This window comes from Carassius carassius, chromosome 44, assembly GCF_963082965.1.
Source record: "Carassius carassius chromosome 44, fCarCar2.1, whole genome shotgun sequence".
Taxonomy (NCBI): domain Eukaryota; kingdom Metazoa; phylum Chordata; class Actinopteri; order Cypriniformes; family Cyprinidae; genus Carassius; species Carassius carassius.
The window spans coordinates 17,374,455-17,394,908 of NC_081798.1; the positions used below are offsets into that span (position 1 = coordinate 17,374,455).

The 20,454-nt window shown below is 35.7% G+C and overlaps 1 long non-coding RNA gene across 1 annotated transcript; it reads left to right on the forward strand.

Annotated features, from left to right (window-relative positions):
• Positions 1-3,362: 3,362 nt before the first annotated feature.
• LOC132126308 (uncharacterized) lies at positions 3,363-19,214 on the forward strand. Its single transcript, XR_009427375.1, has 3 exons — positions 3,363-3,588; positions 18,708-18,855; positions 19,022-19,214. It is a non-coding gene; the product is annotated as an uncharacterized LOC132126308 (long non-coding RNA).
• The last annotated feature ends 1,240 nt before the right edge of the window (positions 19,215-20,454 follow it).

Sequence of the window (20,454 nt, forward strand, 5' to 3'; positions counted from 1 at the left end):
AGTTCGATTCAATAAACCATTTGAAGAAAACAGTTCACCGGTTCTTTTGCGCTCGACGTAATTGCGTCATTGGCGTTGACTGCAAGCCTTCGGTTTACCCGCGCTCATAACATTAGCACAGAATCAGTTCAGAATCAATCACCAAAAGAATCAGTTCGGTTCAGAAGCTCTGTGTGTCGGTTTGCTTCACGCTGAATCACACATGCGCAGTATCATCAGCTCCTCGGTTCTCGAATCGGACACGTCTGACAGAATCGGTTCTTGACCACTGATCTATAATATAAGTATATATATATATATATATATATATATATATATATATATATAGATCAGTGTTCTTGACTCGTGAACGAGTCAGTCTGTTGTTCGTTATCTGGCTCGGCTCGTGTTTATCTTCAGTTCTCTCTTCACATCAGTTCAGTCAGTGTACTGTTTGAGTAAATGAATTACTCCGGGATATTGGTTTGTTTGAACTCAGAGGGAGTGTCGGCCACATTAAACAAGTTAACAGCTTAAGTCATTTGTGGATTAATGCGTATTGGAGATGCGAACCGTTTAAAACGATTCAGTTCGATTTGGTGAACTGTTTCAAAAAGATCCGGTTACATCGAATGATTCGTTCGCGAACCGGATATCACAAACTGCTTTGTTTTGAACTGTCTTACAACAGACACGGAAGAGAAGACAATGCTGAATAAAGTCGTAGTTTTTGCTATTTTTTGGACCAAAATGTATTTTCGATGCTTCAAAATTCGGGTTTGAAACAACATGAGGGTAAGTTATTAATGACATAATGTTGCAAATTGGGCGAACTAACCCTTTAATCTGTTTATTGTTTACAAAAAGTTACAGTCAAAGGAATTGTGATTGTCCTTTAGGTTAATCATTTGAAATAGTAAAAACAATATGTTCAAACTTTTGACTACTTTCTTTAATAACTACATAACACAATACTTGTACTTTTACTTTCAGTACTTGAGTAGTAAATTTTCAAATAGACTACTTGCAATACTTAAGTACAAAAAATGTTGAATACTTTAGTACTTCTACTTAAGTGTGGTGCTTAAAGAGCACTTCAACTTCTACTCAAGTCATTTTTTTGATAGAGCACTTGTACTTTTACTCAAGTCTGGGTCTCTAGTACTTTATACATCTCTGATGCTAACAGATAGCTATAGATGACAATAAGATCGACACTGAAAGAGGACTTTAAATCTAGACCACAAACTTGTTAAATTAATATGTTCTCGAAATGTGGATAAACAATGAGAAAACACTCACAATTCCGAGTTTATATTTCACAATTCTGACTTTTTTCTTAAAAATTGCAAGTTTGCATCAGATAATTCAGACTTTTTTTTTTTAGAATAGCAAGTTTATATGTTAACTCACAATTGTAAGCAAGCCTCACATATATACAGAATTACGAGAAAAAAAGAATAAGATCAGTATTAATATTGTATTAATATCAGTATCGCAAAATAAAAAGTCACAATTACCTTTTTTAGTTAAAAAAGTAAATGATCATCACTTGGCAGAAACAAGCTTCCACGCTTTTATGAATTCCAGCACAGCTCAACCAATGGTGTGAGTCTGGGGCGGGACAATCTGTTTGCCTGACCAATAGCAGATGGGAGGAGTGTTCATTTGAAACCATTTAAAAAAACAGTGACCATTTTTAGATTACACAAAATTTATTTTAGAGAAGTTCAGGTAGGAAACCCATTATTTTGAGAAGTCTAGCCAATAACAGTTATGTTGATACCTCTGACAGCTTATTAGCACCACAACAATGATTTGGAGTATATCTGAGGTGGATTTGCCATAATTAGATTCCCTCTATCTCTCTCTCGCCCTCCTGCTGCACTCTTTCATTTGAGTGAAAGATACACATTTTCACTTGTTCCTCTACAGCCCATAAATATGTTATTAATGAGAGAATAATTTTTTATGGCATGTCATGATAGCAATAAATGACAGAATTAGTTACTGCCAGGAACGCTTGCGGCCAGATGGCTGTTTTTTCTAAAAAAAAAAAAAGGATATTAAATAATTAAGTATGGAGAAGAAACAACAAGACATGCTGCAAGGACACAAAACCTGCCTTTTTTTTAATCAATGAGTTTTTTCAGCATGTTTTACGTTATGTTTGTCAATTAAGAACACTTAGCAGTAATGGTGTAACACGCTAACCTCTGATAACATTTACTCTTGCTTCTCAATAATTAACAGAGTTCTTGATATCTGTCCCCCTGGAGCATTTGCACATTATAGCTAACAGCATTTTAATTATCCTTCATTAAAATATATGACAGTTTGAAAACAAAAATTGTTCTCATTGGTATTTATAGTTATTTAACACATGTTCATTTTAGTAAAATTAAATAGGCACTGAAATATATGCTGTAAACCAGTTTAAAATGTAAATGTAAAAGAATGGGATTGTGCCTGAGGTTTGAACACAAGATTTTCAGAGGATTCACAAAATGTACTGCATATACTGTACATAGATTTATGTTTTAGATGCTGTCAAAACACTATGATCTTATACATATCATTGAATTAATGTACAAAAATCTATGTGTATATTTTACGATTCTTTACAAGTTTATCTTCAGTTAGCCTCATATGGACACAATTATGATTGTATCTAAATGTTATTAATTATAATACTGTTTGGATTATGTTTATGGTAACTGAGTATTAAAAATTGCATTTGGTAATTTAAATAAAATATTAATATTAAATAAAAAATGAAATAACTGAAATAAGTTAAATAATAAAACTGCTAAAAATCTAAACTGATAGAAAATAATTTAAAACAGCAAAACAAATCAAATTAAAATGAAAACTGAAATTATTATATACTAATATATTATATAATAAATGTATAAAACCTTTTTTTTAATATATGGTGCTTATTTCATACTATTACAACAGCAACAAAGGCAACATAATTTTTTAAATTAATATTATTTATAATCTTGATTATATTAAACCTCTCTCTCTCTCTCTCTCTCTCTCTCTCTCTCTCTCTCTCTCTCTCTCTCTCTCTCTCTCTCTCTCTCTCTCTCTCTCTCTCTCTCTCTCTCTCTCTGACAGTCTGTAATCTATAATAACTGTTTCCACCCTTTTGCCATCATACAGCTGTGTTATTGTTTTTGTTTATTTTTTTCTCCCAATTTCTAGAGGACCACAAGATGCCATAATTCTGTATCCATAAACCAGCTGTCCCAAGATCTTGCAAAACTTCCTGGCTCTCAAGTTCGGTGGATTTGCATTTGACATGTGCCTCGTTTTAACCGTACGCACTGGGCTATGTAATGAGAGGCGGCTGTATGAACGGCTGATTGTCTCCCAGAGTTGATGTATTCTGCTGGGAGGGCAGGAGGTGAAGATCCCATTGCTGTTATACCTGAGGCAGCTGGTTAAACCCCTTCAGCTGTGGAAGTTACGACGCCTCCTCCTCTGACAGGAGCAAACTCCTGATTGAGCTGCACTTTTGTGTGCCATCATTATCGTTAAGTAAGCTGCCGTCTCCCTGCCTAATGAAGACTGAGATCATTCAAGCAGGACATTATGAATAAGGTAATCAAAACTGAAGCGACGCCCTCTCTAAAATGATTTCACGAATGGGTCACATTTATTTATGGATATGAATATGGCAAATGAACAAGTGCGTGTGTTAATTTTGTCTCATAATTGTCCTTTTATTGCAAGTTGCCTCCGTTTACAGATCCTTAAACAGACTCCAAAGATGACTTAAAGTTGATTAGTACTTGTTAGAAAAGCTACATCCTCCTTTAGATTCCCTTATCTTGTCTCTTATTGTTTTCTAATTGTCGTTATGCATCCTAACCACAGATTATACACTCATTCACTCCTCAAAATAAAGCGGATGCTTTCAGATACTCAAAACACCTGCTGGCCACAATTCCACAATCAGTGGCGATGAGTGTACAAGCCTAACTGAATAATACACAATCTAATGCCACATTCAAGTCAGAAATGGAAACAGTGACTGGAGTTGAAATTCCATTAAATTCATGCATTTGTAAACGTAGGAATTTAGTATATTTGAGTGCCTAAACTTACCTCCACCCTTATTCTAACTTTTATCCATTTAGAAGACTTCCAGATTGGCTTACAAAGTGACTAACAAATATGGAATTCAATCAATTCAACTGAAAGAGACTATAGTAATATTGTGAGTAATACAACGTTTTAGACATTTTAGAAGAGTACAGCTAGAACATGAAGCCATTAAAGGGACAGTTTACCCCAAAATTACCCTGTTGTTTACTCACCGTCAAATCATTCTAGGTGTACATGATTTTTGACTTTTAGATGAATACACTTGGTTATATATAATAAATAAATATATATATATATATATATATATATATATATATATATATATATATATATATATATATATATATATATATATATATATATATAAAGAGAGAGAGAGAGAGTGAGAGAGTGAATAGCTGTTGATATTCTATGGGGGGCCGTACAAGCCGTAATTCATTCTGGCACACTCACAAACATACATTCTCCTTACATATACATACATTTCTACTCTCACACACTTACATTCTCCTTACACATACATATATTTCTCCTCTCACACATTTACATTCTCCTTACACATACATACATTTCTACTCTCACACACTTACATTCTCCTTACACATACATATATTTCTCCTCTCACACATTTACATTCTCCTTACACATACATACATTTCTACTCTCACACACTTACATTCTCCTTACACATACATATATTTCTCCTCTCACACATTTACATTCTCCTTACACATACATACATTTCTACTCTCACACACTTACATTCTCCTTACATATACATATATTTCTCCTCTCACACATTTACATTCTCCTTACACATACATACATTTCTACTCTCACACACTTACATTCTCCTTACACATACATATATTTCTCCTCTCACACATTTACATTCTCCTTACACATACATACATTTCTACTCTCACACACTTACATTCTCCTTACACATACATATATTTCTCCTCTCACACATTTACATTCTCCTTACACATACATACATTTCTACTCTCACACACTTACATTCTCCTTACACATACATATATTTCTCCTCTCACACATTTACATTCTCCTTACACATACATACATTTCTACTCTCACACACTTAAATTCTCCTTACACATACATATATTTCTCCTCTCACACATTTACATTCTCCTTACACATACATACATTTCTACTCTCACACACTTAAATTCTCCTTACACATACATATATTTCTCCTCTCACACATTTACATTCTCCTTACACATACATACATTTCTACTCTCACACACTTACATTCTCCTTACATATACATATATTTCTCCTCTCACACATTTACATTCTCCTTACACATACATACATTTCTACTCTCACACACTTACATTCTCCTTACATATACATATATTTCTCCTCTCACACATTTACATTCTCCTTACACATACATACATTTCTACTCTCACACACTTACATTCTCCTTACACATACATATATTTCTCCTCTCACACATTTACATTCTCCTTACACATACATACATTTCTACTCTCACACACTTAAATTCTCCTTACACATACATATATTTCTCCTCTCACACATTTACATTCTCCTTACACATACATACATTTCTACTCTCACACACTTAAATTCTCCTTACACATACATATATTTCTCCTCTCACACATTTACATTCTCCTTACACATACATAAATTTCTACTCTGACACACTTACATTCTCCATGCACATACATACATTTCTACTCTCTCACACACATAATTCTCCTTTCACATACATAATATTTCTCCTCTCACACATTTACATCCTCCTTACACATACATAAATTTCTACTCTCACACGCTTACATTCTCCATTCACATACATACATTTCTACTCTCTCACACACATAATTCTCCTTACACATACATACATACATTTTTTTTTTTTTTTGCTTTCGCACACATGCATTCTCCTTTTACATATATATATATTTCTACCTTTTTTGGTATCCATTAATTCCTGTTTAAGCAGGAAGTCACTCTCAGACCAATAAATACGTGTGCAAGACCTGCTCAGCTCTTCCTCACAATTTTACAGTTATGCTATTCAAAGTCATCCTGTTTTCTTTTCAAGTATATATTTTAAGTTTTTATTTTTAACATATCATTATGTAACCTATGTTTTCTACAGATCTGTGTTGTGTACAAGCTCTAAGACACTGATTTTGATCGTATTAACAGGGCTTAACGCTAAAGAAATTTTCTACTGGTCCTGTTCGGCCACTGGTTTATTTTTTTTTTTACTTGCCGAGAAATGTATGTGTGTGTGAAAGCAAAAATATATGCATATGAAAGGAGAATGTATGTGAGTGTAAGAGTAGAAATGTATGCATGTGTAAGAAGAATGAAAGTGTGTGAAAGCAAGAATATATGTATGTGAAAGGAGAATGAAAGTGTGTGAAAGCAAGAATATATGTATGTGAAAGGAGAATTTAAGTGTGTGAGAGTGCCAGAATGAATTAAGTCTTGTACGGCACCTCATAATATTCAATAGTATATAGAAGTCTAATAAAGTTCATACACGTCATCTGCTGGAATGCCGCTCTCTGGTGAACACGGGTATGAAAAATATAAAGGTATTAAATTATATTATAATTATACAGGTTTAAATATGGATTATATTGTTCTATTATATTTATACAAATGCATCCAATCATTTCAGAAGGCCCCCCTTTTTTTTTTTTTTCTTTTTTTTTTACCCCCGGAACCATGTGGAACCCTTTTTATGATGGATTTTATGCATTTTATTTTGCTTCAAAATCTTGACCACCATTCACTGCCATTATAAAGCTTGAAGATGCCAAGTCCCTAGCTGCATTTGCTGGCACTATGGAAGCACATATTATTATTTTTTTTTTAGTTGAGATGCTTTGATTTGTTATGATATGGAATATCTGTGGAAGTCATGTGGTAGATGCATCACACATAAAATGTTGCAAGCATAATTTAAGAGGCGTCAAGTGGTGGCATATGGGGCTGTTGAGCCTGTGGCTGTTCTGTATGCAAACATCAATTTCTTGAACTTGATGTGAGTCGTAGCCAGTATAGAGATAAACAGAGGACTGACATGGGCTGTCTTGCACTCACTGAAGACTAGTTCTGCTGCTGCGTTCTGAATCAATTGTAGAGGTATGGACGCACATATTGGAAGTCCAGCCAGAAGAGCATTGCAATAGTCTAGACCAAAAATGACAAGATCCTTCTTCCACCTTCCTGATATTGTGCAATGCAAATCTGCAAGATTGTACTGTCCTAGCAATATGGTCTTTTAAAGTCAGCTAGTCTTCCAAGATTAACCCGATTTTTCTGACTGAACTTGATGGGATTAACCACTTATCAACAATATAAAACACCTAACACCTAAGAGGCAGAGAAAAATAAATTCACAGTTTTTTTCACAAAAACTGACCAGAAAACAGTAACACACACACACACACATGTATATTCATATAATACTGAATAAATTAGTCACAAACCTGTATATGCAAGCTGTATGTTCAGGCTTGCATATGTATATTTTCAATCACATACTCAACACTTTAGAAATTCATTAAATAAATGAAATTAAGTTTAAATGGTGGTCACAGAGCTTTGCATTCAACAAATGTATTTCCCAGGTGTTGGTCGATAAAAGAACATGCTCATAAAAACATAATTTCAAAGCCATGCTTATGGTTTGGACCCTAGAGGTTTTTTGCTGTGTAGCTCTCTCAATGTCATCATAAAAGAAGCTCAAGCTCCCTGCTTGGTTTGAGTCCGAGTCAGAGGTCAAGTGTTTGAAGTGAAAAGCCATGTGAAAATCTCTATTGTATGTAGAAGGGCGAAGCGGACTGACAGTCTTTAACAGTTAGCAGAGTTGGTTCAAGGTTTTTCCTTGACATCTGAGAAGCATAGAGAAAGTTTTTTTTTTTTAGAAAACTAAAAGAAGAATGGCACAACTCTTTCTCTGTCTTTTAATACATGTTAGGTTTATCTTGCAAGAGAAATACAATATTTGCTTGTTCTATAAGTTCTAGAACATTAGTATGTTTGAATGAATTTTAGTTGAATTCAATCTTATTTTTATATATTTTACATGCATATATTTTTTATTTGAATGTATTATGTAATGAAAATCAATTAAAAACCTTAAAATGACCTAAAGTTAAGGCAAAGTGTAAAAACGGTTATTGTAAAACGGTGCAAGTAACCTTACATTTTATAATAAACTTCAGAAAATAACACACAGTTTGAAGATGTACTGTACATTGCAATATGTGTTGTAAAGCATTGCCTTTTAAAATGTTTAGAAGAGAAAGGAAACAGTCTAGTTGGACTATTTTGGCATATAGATTATGGCGTGCAAAAACAGTCTAACCTCTAAAATTAAGGTGACTGACTCAAAGATATGCATTGATGTTTATAATATTCCTTTTGTGCAGTGAAGCTCGTGTCCCTGGAATTGACTTCTCAAAAACAGATTAGTGTGGGTTGACTGCATCAGAAAATTGCTGACCTTTCCCACCTTGTAGCAACTAACACAGTTCTGTCACTGTAACATCTGAAGTGGCCAATAAAGTTTAATCGTCCAAACATTCATTCTTCCATTAACAAAGTGCGGAGTCGCTTCTAATGGGTGAGGGTCAGGATTCTCTGCTTGTGTCTCTATGCAAGATCTTTCTTCAACACAATGATACACACACACACACATACACATACACACGCGTTGTTTTTCCATGTTTTATGGGGACATTCCATAGGCGTAATGCTTTTTATACTGTACAAAACTGTGCAAACTATTTTCTATCACCCTACACCTACCCTACACCTAAATCTATCCCTCATAGGAAACATTCTGCATTTATATATATATATATTTTTTTTTTGTCTGATTTATATGCTTGTTTCCTCAAGGGGACCTCTAGAATGTCCCCAGAAGATCGAAATTTACTGGTATCACTATCCTTGTGGTCCCAATAACGTACAGTACCACGTACACAAACATAAACACACAAAATACTCTAAAACATACACTCACATAGAAAGACTTATAAAGCTGCCTTTAAAATCTAGATGAGCTATGTTTAGAGCTGTTGATTTAAGTTATTAACATTAACAAGTTATTTTATAAAATGCCAGCAACAGCAATTTCAGTGTTCAGTGTAGAGTTTATTACACTATTATTACATTAATTTACAATAGACACAATATTTATGTCAAACATTATTGTTCTACAACAATAATACATTAGCATTAAAACTAAGGTATTTTTTGACCATTTGCATTTTTATGAAACGAGAAAGCAGGTCAGCAATGTGAATCAATAGAAGAAAAAACTTTTTTTAGCAATCCTATAAGATTATTGCATGTCACACTGCGACATGGATCTAATAAACTTGGCTAGGACATGGTTGTATGAGGATGACATCTATCGCCTTGTATGCAACAAAAAGCATGATAAATCACTCTTTAGCAGTTGTTGTTTTTATGTGTGCTAAGAAAAGTGGAAGTGGCGAAGGAGGAAGGGATAAGAGCTTGAGGTAAGCAGTTTTATGTTTTACCGCCATGTCATGTTGATGCCACATTTTTATTGGTTGGTCAGTTACGTGGATCGTACCAGCACACTGTGCGATGATCATGCTGTATTGTAGGCTATCTTTGGTCGCGAGACCATGACAGTGGTTGTTTTTTAAACTTTCTCACTGTGTGACACAGGACCATTTTTTAGGAGCCACGATCACAGGAATCGCCATGATTGTTTCACAAAATGCCTATTTTCCATCTGGGACAGCCGAAAATCGTGCAGTGTTTGTCAGGCTTAAGGCCATCACTCTGAATACTGGTCTAATATACAAAGTTCAAAGTATAAAAAAAGTTGTGCACATCCCACAAACCCACACAGGGCTCAGGTGCAGGACAAAATGTCAAACAATAACAAAAGAGCAAATAATACTGCTCCATAAGAAATATTACAACGTTTCGACCTTCAGGTTTTCGTCGGGGACAAATTACGTTAAATGAAGTACAACTCATAAGTAACGTGTTTATCCTAATTAGGCACGTTCAATCATATAAGGAAAGAGAGAGAGAGAAAGACAGAGGGGGAGAGAGAGAGAGAGAGAATATAGGTGGGAGTACACCTTTATAGTGATTGAAGGTGTCTAATTGGCCTATCGGTAAGCCCAGCCCCCCTTAGTTACTGTTGCAAACTTGGACAAACAAACATAGTTGCTAATTGTCTTACAATGACAGCTGTCAGTGTGAAAACCTTGTCTCTATATCTTTTTGATACATTTTGGACACAGAAGGACCAACATTCGTGGTCCTTACAGTTGTGTTTTACAGTGTGCAATATAAAATGTTCATGTTTCGCCTGTAAAAAAAAACACAGTATTTTTCACACAATTCACTTATCTGTATACCGCTGTTTTCACGGTCATTAAAACGGGCTGAGGTCTTCCTTGTTCTATAAAGTCCCTACTTCAGAAATATGTAACGAGTTCTGATTGTGCCAGCGGTTCCTGTGTTGTGATTCGACAGCAGCTTAGAGCACGCTGCCCTCCTGGCAACGCGATTGGGCTAGTTTTGGAGTAGCTTTGAGAAGTAAGTGGCCAGGATTTGTTTTGAAAAACCTGGCAATCCTGATCTGAACGCACGTGCTGGAGATGTACTTCTAATCACAGAACACCTTTACTGACGAGATGCGCATGAAAATCGCATTAGATTTTTTTGCACAGCCCTATCATCTAGTTCACAAAGCTAAACAGTGTTGCCTTTTGTGTAATAAGTTACAGAAACTGTTAAACGCACCAACTTAAATAATAAAATACACTTACCGGTTGTGGTCCATAAACAACGCCTTCTCCAGACAAAGAGGGAACTGCTCCATCTTTCAAGAATAATCTTTGTGTGAATCCGGCATTAAACTGATTGAAATTGAGGAAGCTGTCCTCAGCAAAATGTGCTGCACATAGTTTACATGTGGATTTTTGGGAACCGAGTTAAACATAAATTGTAACCATTGATCTCTAAGTACAGCATCCCTGGGAAAGCCAAACAAAGATGATTGGACTCTCTTAAAATGCAACTCTTCCTCCTCCTCCATGCGAGCGCAACAAGACCACACCCCCTTTTTTGTGTATTCCTGTGGGTGGAGGTTAGTCAAAAAACGGTTCTAGTGACGCCATTACTGCAGGAACTAGAGGGATGTAGTCCAAACTGGTCGTTCGATGTAGGCGAATTCTGTTAAATTAAATATCTCGCCTGGCATTGAAATTTGAGCTTTAGAATTTTACAGATATTATTTATACCCTAACAACAACATTACACACTAACTAAAGTTTAAAACGTGGGATCATGAAGAACGGGACCTTTAAGACTCATTCACTCCTCCTTAAAACACCTCGTTTAAACGCCCACACATGTCTACATCACTGTGTGTGAAGATTTGCATAACACCACCATAATTTGTTCACGCAAAGAAACAAGGAGTAACTTTGATTCTCGCTGTAGTATTGTTGCTGCCGCTGTCATGTTGTGGAGATGCTATGCTTCATTGTGAAAGTGAAAATACTTTGTTTGGCCTTCCAAAAGAGGGCACAACCAGAAATCAGTGGTTAGTCAGATGTCCAGATTCCGCTCCCCATGCAACTGATACTCTACTGCCATTGGCTCATCTGCCTTTGAAGTGAGGGGCTTACTGATAGGTCAATTAGGATGACTACCTGTTACTTATAAGGAGTTGTACCTCAGTTCACATAATTTGTGCCCGACGAAGACCTGATGGTAGAAACATTGCAATGAATATTTCTTATGGAGCAGTTATATCAGTGTGCAGATAATACGTTTGTTCTAATATACAAAGTTGCCACTGAATATTAGGTGAATATTAGAAAATAAATAAACACTATTACTTGATTACAAATTGTGAAATATAGTTTTATTTATTATCTTCACATATGACAGATTTAAAAAAAACATAAAAAAGCTTTTCTGTACCAAACAACATTTTTCTCCATTCTCCTCTTATGCATTTCATCCCTTTTTTGTCATATAATTACTGACCTGGCTCCCTGAAAATTCTCCCTCCCTGCACTCCTCTCCATTTCTCTTTCCTTTATTCAGTGCATAATCAGAGTGACGTTAAACAATCCATCCTCTGGTCTGAAGGAGGTCTGGGTTGGCCACAGCCAGCCGAGGCTGTGATGGAAACAGTGATTATCTCAGTGGGACGCCATCTTAGAGCGAGTCAGACCAGACCCTTGATGACCCGTGCAGCCCGTCTGTCTCTGTTTGTAGGGCAGCTGAAGTCCATCTCCATTCGAAGATGTGGAAATTACGGATGGAGGAAGACGTGCCTCAAATTTACTTGCATTTGCTGAGGTTAATGTGTCCCCTCTGCAGACTCTCCTTTCAGCTTTTGCACACAACTTTTGGAGTCTGTTTGAGTGATGATGAGTGGCAGGTTGTGATGGACGGAGGAGAATAAACACTGGTTGAGATGCAGGGCGGTTCTTATGGTGTGTTTGGAGGTGAGAGAAAGTGGTTTGGATAAGTTTAGCGTTGGCAGGCTGCCTTTAGGGCAGAGCTGTGATCAAAGACTAGACGGCAGGTCAGGAAGAAAAACAAAGCTGGGAGCGCTGAAGTCGAAAATGCAGTTAGGAGAATAGACAGAGTGAGATGTTAAGAGGATGGGGTCACATGGAGGCCACGGAGATCAGGTGTGGTTTAGTAAACAAGGATAACACACTTAATCATAAATATGATCATAATAGCATCTCAATTTTGCAGAATGATTGTGTTGTGAATTGTTGTGAATTGTTGAATTGTGTTATTAGTTTAAATAATTTCTATGACGACATGACTCTAAAACGCTAAAACAACTTAAAAAAATCTCAAATAGTGCTGGGCAGTGATTAATCGCAATTAATTGCATCCAAAATAAAAGTGTTTGTTTACATAATATATGTGTGTATACTAGTTCAACCTCTGATTAAAAAAACCTGCTCTAGATCCGTCAGTTCTTGCTAATTTCAGGCCTATTTCCAAATTGCCTTTCCTTTCAAAAATCTTGGAGAAGATTGTGTACAGTCAACTATTGGCCTTTTTGGAAGAACATAATATACTAGAGGTTTTCCAGTCCGGTTTTAAGACCTTGCACAGCACCGAAACTGCTCTTTTAAGAGTTTTTAATGATATCTTTTTAGCTACTGACTCTGGTGACTGTGTTATCATTGTGCTTTTAGATCTAACTGCTGCATTTGACACAGTGGATCATGAAATATTGATTTCACGTTTAAGGCAGTGGGTTGGCATCAGTGGCATAGCACTGGATTGGTTTAGGTCATAGCGGATCAAACTTTTTGTGTTAGCTTAGGTGACTCTGTATCCTCCTCTGCTCCTCTCTTGTGTGGGGTCCCACAGGGCTCAGTCCTCGGCCCTCTACTTTTCTCTCTGTATTTGCTTCCACTTGGTTCCAAACTTAGAAAGAATGGCATTTCATTCCACTGTTATGCAGATGACAGTCAGATTTATGTACCTCTTAAAAAGAAAAATTATAACTCTGTTGGACAACTACTCAATTGTCTAGACGACATAAAGGCCTGGATAGCTCTAAACTTTTTAAATTTTAATGATAAAAAAACAGAAGTGATGGTTTTTGGAGGCACCACTGGGACCCCACCTGTAGATCTGGGCTCCTTAGCACCCTATATTAAACCTACTATCACAAACCTAGGAGTTAAAGTCGACCCTGAGCTTAAATTTGCCAGTCAGATCAAAGCTGTTGTCAAATCAAGCTTCTTTCATTTAAGGCAGCTGGCCAAAATAAAGCCAATTCTGTCAAGACAACATTTTGAAACTGTTATCCACGCCTTTGTAACTACACGGCTGGACTACTGTAATTCACTATATGCGGGGGTTAGTCCTCCATCACCCGTCTCCAGATGATACAAAATGCAGCAGCACGTCTTTTAACGGGCACACGTAAACATGAGCACATTTCCCCTATTTTAGCTTCATTACACTGGCTGCCTATTCAATTTAGGATCCATTTTAAAATTCTGTTATTTGCTTTTAAATCACTAAATGGTCTTGCTCCGCCATACCTCTCTGAGCTTCTACACTCTTATAAACCCGTCCGCTCTCTCAGATCAGATGATCAGCTGCTCCTGACTGTGCCTAAAACTAACCGTAAGCTCAGAGGGGACCGTGCCTTTGCTGTATCTGCCCCTAAACTATGGAATGATCTGCCTTTGCATGTTAAGCAGGCCTCTTCTTTATCTGTTTTTAAAACCCTTCTTAAAACCCATCTTTTCTCTTTGGCTTTTGACACCTAGTAAGAAGTCGACTTTATTTGCTTGATTCAATTTGTTACTTTGAATGCTTTTATTGTGTGGTTACAAATGGTACATATGTTTATTTTATCTATTTTATTTTTATTTATTTATTTATTTTTCTGTACAGCACTTTGGTCAACTTTTGTTTTTGAAAAGTACTTAACAAATAAAGTTGGTATGGTATGGTATGGTATACTGTGTACATTTATTATGTATATATAAAGACACACACATAGAGTATATATTTTGAAAATATTTACATATATTTACGTGTGTGTGTGTGTGTGTGTGTGTGTGTGTGTGTATATATATATATATATATATATATATATATATATATATATATATATATATATATATATATATATATATACACTGAGGTATTATTTATATAGACATAATAACATACATACACAGTACACTTTATTTAAACTTTTATTTTGGATGCAATTAATTGTGATTAATCGTGGCCAGCACTAATCTGAAATAATACAATTATTTTAACATAAGAGTTTATGGTTACTCTTTATTTTAAGGTGTCATTGTTACAGTGTAATTTTACATTTCAGTACTGTGTAAATTAAATACATGTACTTACTGTATATTTAGGGTTATGATTAGGGATTGGCTGAGTGTTACTTGCCTGTATTTATGCATAATTATTTGTTATTGTAATCGTAAGTACATGTCAAGGACACCTTAAAATTTTATTAATTAATAATTTTGCTTTTATTAAAATCTTTGAAATATCTGTAACCACTAAGCTACATTGTAAATGACTGATTCACTAAAGATAAGTTAAACACAAGTTTTCTCAAATTTATGTTTCTTTGGTCAAGAGATATATACAGTACAGACCAAAAGTTTGGACACACCTTCTCATTCAAAGAGTTTTCTTTATTTTCATGACTATGAAAATTGTAGAGTCACACTGAAGGCATCAAGGGCTATTTGACCAAGAAGGAGAGTGATGGGGTGCTGCGCCAGATGACCTGGCCTCCACAGTCACCGGACCTGAACCCAATCGAGATGGTTTAGGGGTGAGCTGGACCGCAGACAGAAGGCAAAACGACCAACAAGTGCTAAGCATCTCTCGGGGAACTCCTTCAAGACGGTTGGAAGACCATTTCAGGTGACTACCTCTTGAAGCTCATCAAGAGAATGCCAAGAGTGTGCAAAGCAGTAATCAAAGCAAAAGGTGGATACTTTGAAGAACCTAGAATATGACATATTTTCAGTTGTTTCACACTTTTTTGTTATGTATATAATTCCATATACAATTCATATATAATTCCACATGTGTTAATTCATAGTTTTGATGCCTTCAGTGTGAATCTACAATTTTCATAGTCATGAAAATAAAGAGAACTCTTTGAATGAGAAGGTGTGTCCAAACTTTTGGTCTGTACTGTATATACTGTATATTATTCTCAGTGTAAAGTGCCTTGCAGTGCAACCATCTGGTATGAAGACCTCGTCATTTTGTTAAAGCTACACTTTGTGAGATGAATTATGATATAATATATTCAAAACACCTGTGGTGTTACGGAATAACTAGATAATTGAGGGCAAATAACATAACTACATCCGTTGTCGTTCCACACCTTATTGCTATGAATTATTATTCATAGCATGTGATATTCAGTGGAGTTGAATGATTCAGGCCTGATAATGTCTTTCCCTTTAGGAATAATTATTTCTTGATCTTTTATTGTTTGTTAAATTTAGGAAATATACCTGCCAGTCAGTTAGTTATTTTACTGATTTGCAACTAGCACTCACAAAGATTAGCGATCAATGCACATCACTCAGAATGATTAATTAGTCATAAAGGAAGATAAAAAAGGTGGAAAGGCTGAAACGACTTAGCAAGACTGTCAGAGCCAGTTAGATGCATTATTGTGATTGGTTAAGAAAAGGATTTAATTAGACTTAAAGGGATAGTTCACCCAAAAATGAAAATTATGTTGCATGCATGTTCACGAGGGAGTGGCGTTCCAGCGGATGACATAAGTGCAGCATAAGCTCCAGTGAGAATATGCAAGTCTCGCGAGAATCTAATTTTGTTTACAGCAAATAAAAAGTCTCCTCTTAGTTTATATCAAAATCCTTCAACATTTTTCTTTACAAATCCTCGTTTTGTACTTCTAATTCATGACAGGTGTTTTGTTTTGCTCTCTCCACTGCACTTCCGCATTTGTCACTTCTCACCGGAGCTTACGCTATGCCTATGTCCTTCGTCAACTGTGCGTACGACAGTTAGCGGAAGCTAGAGATTATGCCTTATAAAGTTTTAAATATGGATATTTTCAGAAGGCCTTTATTAACCCCCCAGAGCCGTGTGGTTTACTTTTTATGATGGGTGGATACACCTTATTGGACTTCTATTGTACTATTGAATATCAATACCCATTCACTGTCATTATAAAACTTGGAAGAGCCAGGACATTTTTTAATATAACTCCGATTGTATTCGTCTGAAAGTAAAAAGTCATAAACCGCTAGGATGGCTTGAGGGTGAGCAAATCATGGGGTAATTTTTATTTTTGGGTGAACGACCCATTTAAAAGAAAACTGTAGAAAACTTAAAAAAATAAAACAATTTTATATATATATATATATATATATATATATATATATATATATGTTTATATGTGTGTGTGTGTGTGTGTGTATATATATATATATATATATATATATATATATATATATATAATTGTTTATATGTGTGTGTGTGTGTGTGTGTGTGTGTGTGTATATATATATATATATATATATATATGTATGTGTGTGTGTATATAATCTTTATCTCTAGATAGATAGAATTTTGAATCTTGATGGTAGTTCCAACATCTACCAGGAGGGACTTACCAACAAAACCTTCATTTAGAAAAACAAAACCTTCATTTAGAAAAAATAACTAGGTGCTAATATATGTGTAGTTGCAGTTATTTTGATGCATCAGTCAGCTCAGACAGACACAAACTCATTTGAGAAGTGTTCAGACAGACTGTCAAGGGGGTTGATCCTGGGGTCCGGAGGGAGTGCTGGAATACGGATATGACTGCAACTCACTGTGATGCCTCCCATACAAAACGATACAATGAAAACCCTGCAATCAAACAATGACCATTGTTCATATTGATATGTAAATATAATATCCTTGTGTGCCTCTAACAAAAATGTCACATTCTCAGCTCAGACCCGGCGATTGCACTGTGCACTCTTCTGTGATCACTGTGTGAATGCCATATTGTCTGAGCCTGTCTGTCTCTGTGCATCCTTGTCAACGGAGCTGGAACTAGCTGGGTCACGTAGACCAGGCTCAGCCCAAACCAGCTGTCAGCTGTGGGGTTTGGCTCCAGCTGCCGTGAGCCGTTCTGGGCCCGAGCTGCAGGGGTTTTTCTGCCGATAGCTCCTGGAAGCCGCAGTCGCACTCACAGATGCCTAACTAGGATCTCGCCATGCATTGTCTTTCTCCCATTTGGGTGATGTCTGCGCTGCATGTTAATTGCGAACGTTTATTTTCATCTCAGAATAAAGTATAATTATGTTTCCCTCCCCCCTGTTTGCATTGCACTTGCTATTGTGGACAAGATGTTTGACTATTTGACAGTTTTAGAAATAATTGGCAAGTAATTTTAATGAAAAGTCACGTCTTCACTGAACTGAATGTGACAGATGTTTCAAACTACTGATCAGCCCATGAACTTCAAGTTTTTTTTTTTTTTTTTTTAATTTAGGCGAATCTCAAGAAAACATGTCTGGATTATATTCCTATTCCCTAACATTTAAAAGGAAAAATATAAAATGTATATTTTGCATTAAGAAATTTAAGTTGAGGAGAACTTTGACCCTGTTCTTTATCCCTGTTTAAGGTCATTTTGAACTTGTTCATTTTTTGTTTTATTCAAGTAAAGTAAAATGTACTACATGAAGCATTCTAAATACAAAAAAAAAAAATATTTTATACATAAAAAGCAGTAATAAGTTTTAATGATGTAAGAAAATCATAAATATGTTTGATCTCGTAATAGCCACAATACATTTTCAATGATATCCGCATTAAATGATTAAAACTTTTTTAAAAATGTCTTATTCCTATAATTTTTTTTATTTAATTATTAATCAAGGCATTTCTTTCATTCACAGTGATAATACTGTCTTTGATACTTCTAACTCAGAAATAAATTATGGAAAAGCAGTCCACACAGTTCAGAGCTGCAACAAACGTATTATTATGCACTTTTTTTCCACTTTCAGACAGGTCTGCTGATATTAAGAAATATACTGAACAGATATAGTCCTGAGACCCTGGCCCTGTTTTGTTTACACCTGTTCCTGGTTTTTAACACAGCATGACAGGCATCCCGCCAGGAAATTAGCTAAAGATAAACACCTCAGCAAGCAGGTGAGCCATTTCTCTTTGGACTGCTTGATTAATGAAGCTTGCGCTGAGATGGAGCACAAAACCAACAGCTCAGAAAGAATAAAAAACACATAATAACAGGAAACGTCATTTAAGAGCAGGATTCATTCAGACATGGGGGTGAAATATAGTTCCTGTTTTTCAACAGATGCCTGCTGGGGGAAAAAGTGTGGAAGGTGGAAAACAGTATAAGATTTTCAAGTCATTTCAGCAGCTATGAGATTTACATCCCCAGAAAGATCCAGGTATTTCTTCAACTATGACCACGTTTGGCCATGTAGAAAAACTCATAAAATGCTGCTTGCACTCTATCACCAGTATAAATTATGTGGACAAACCTGGATCATTTTTTTTAACAAATAGTCACCAGAATTGAATTTCTACTACATCTTTAATAGCACTCTGTGATTAAAATTACAGTGGAAATTACTTATGATAAATCAAATGGATGTCTCTTAATTAATTAGCTGTCACACCTGTTTAGTTGTGTTTTCTTCCCTATGTGCTCTGTGTGACCTAATTTTCCCTCATGTCTGATTATTGTCATTTTGGCTCAGGTGTGAGCCATTAATTACCCTCATCAGCCATCCTATTTAAGTTGTATCCAGTTCACTGTTTGTCCGGTCTGCTATGTCCATACTTTGTGCTAAGTGTGTTTCTGCCTGTGTGTTTTGGAATTACCCTTTTGTGGATTAATTAAATACTATTTGCATTCATCCTCATTTTTTAGTAATTAGTAATTTTGTATTTTATAATGGGTTTTATTGGTTTTGTTTGGTCGTGCTGGGATCAGTGTTTGGAATAACGGCGTTTAAAAGAACGGCGTTAGGTAACGACGTTATTTTTTCAGTAACGGGGTAATCTAACTAATTACTTTTCCCGCCGTTACAACGCCGTTAATGTTACTGAACGTTAAATGCGGTGCGTTACTATGCATTGATTTAATATGCAATCCGAACGCACCCCTGGCTCACACAGCGAGTGAGCAGGTGGGTTAATAATGAGATAAGCGATTATGATTGGCTAAGGCAGAGTCATGTGTTTCATGGTAGCCAATCGGAGCCAGTGTTTTTACACACACGCGCCAGCGGTGCCAAACACACACAGTCACACACACGCAACAGCTACACAGAGATTCGCAGCAGCAGGAGAAATGGCGAGTCAGGAGCAATCCGATGAAAAGTTGGCATTTTCAAGGTGGAGATATAAGCACTACTTCAAATTCTTTGTAGTCAAAGTCAAGAACGTGCATGTAATGTGTGACACACGCATACAAAGCTAGTGGCCAAAAACACTTTTCTTACAAAGAGTGCAGGATAAAACTCTTGCTGTCTGTTGACGTGCAATAAATCTCGAAAGTTATGTACGAACACCTGTCTGTTCTAGTTATTTCAACTGACTTGTGAAAACTGTAAAAAAAAAAAAAAATCTTTGACATATAGCAACTTTTTTTTTTTTTTACAGTAATGCAAATAGTTACTTTCCCTGGTAACGAGTTACTTTTATTATAGAGTAATTCAGTTACTAACTCAGTTACTTTTTGGAACAAGTAGTGAGTAATTATAACTAATTACTTTTTTA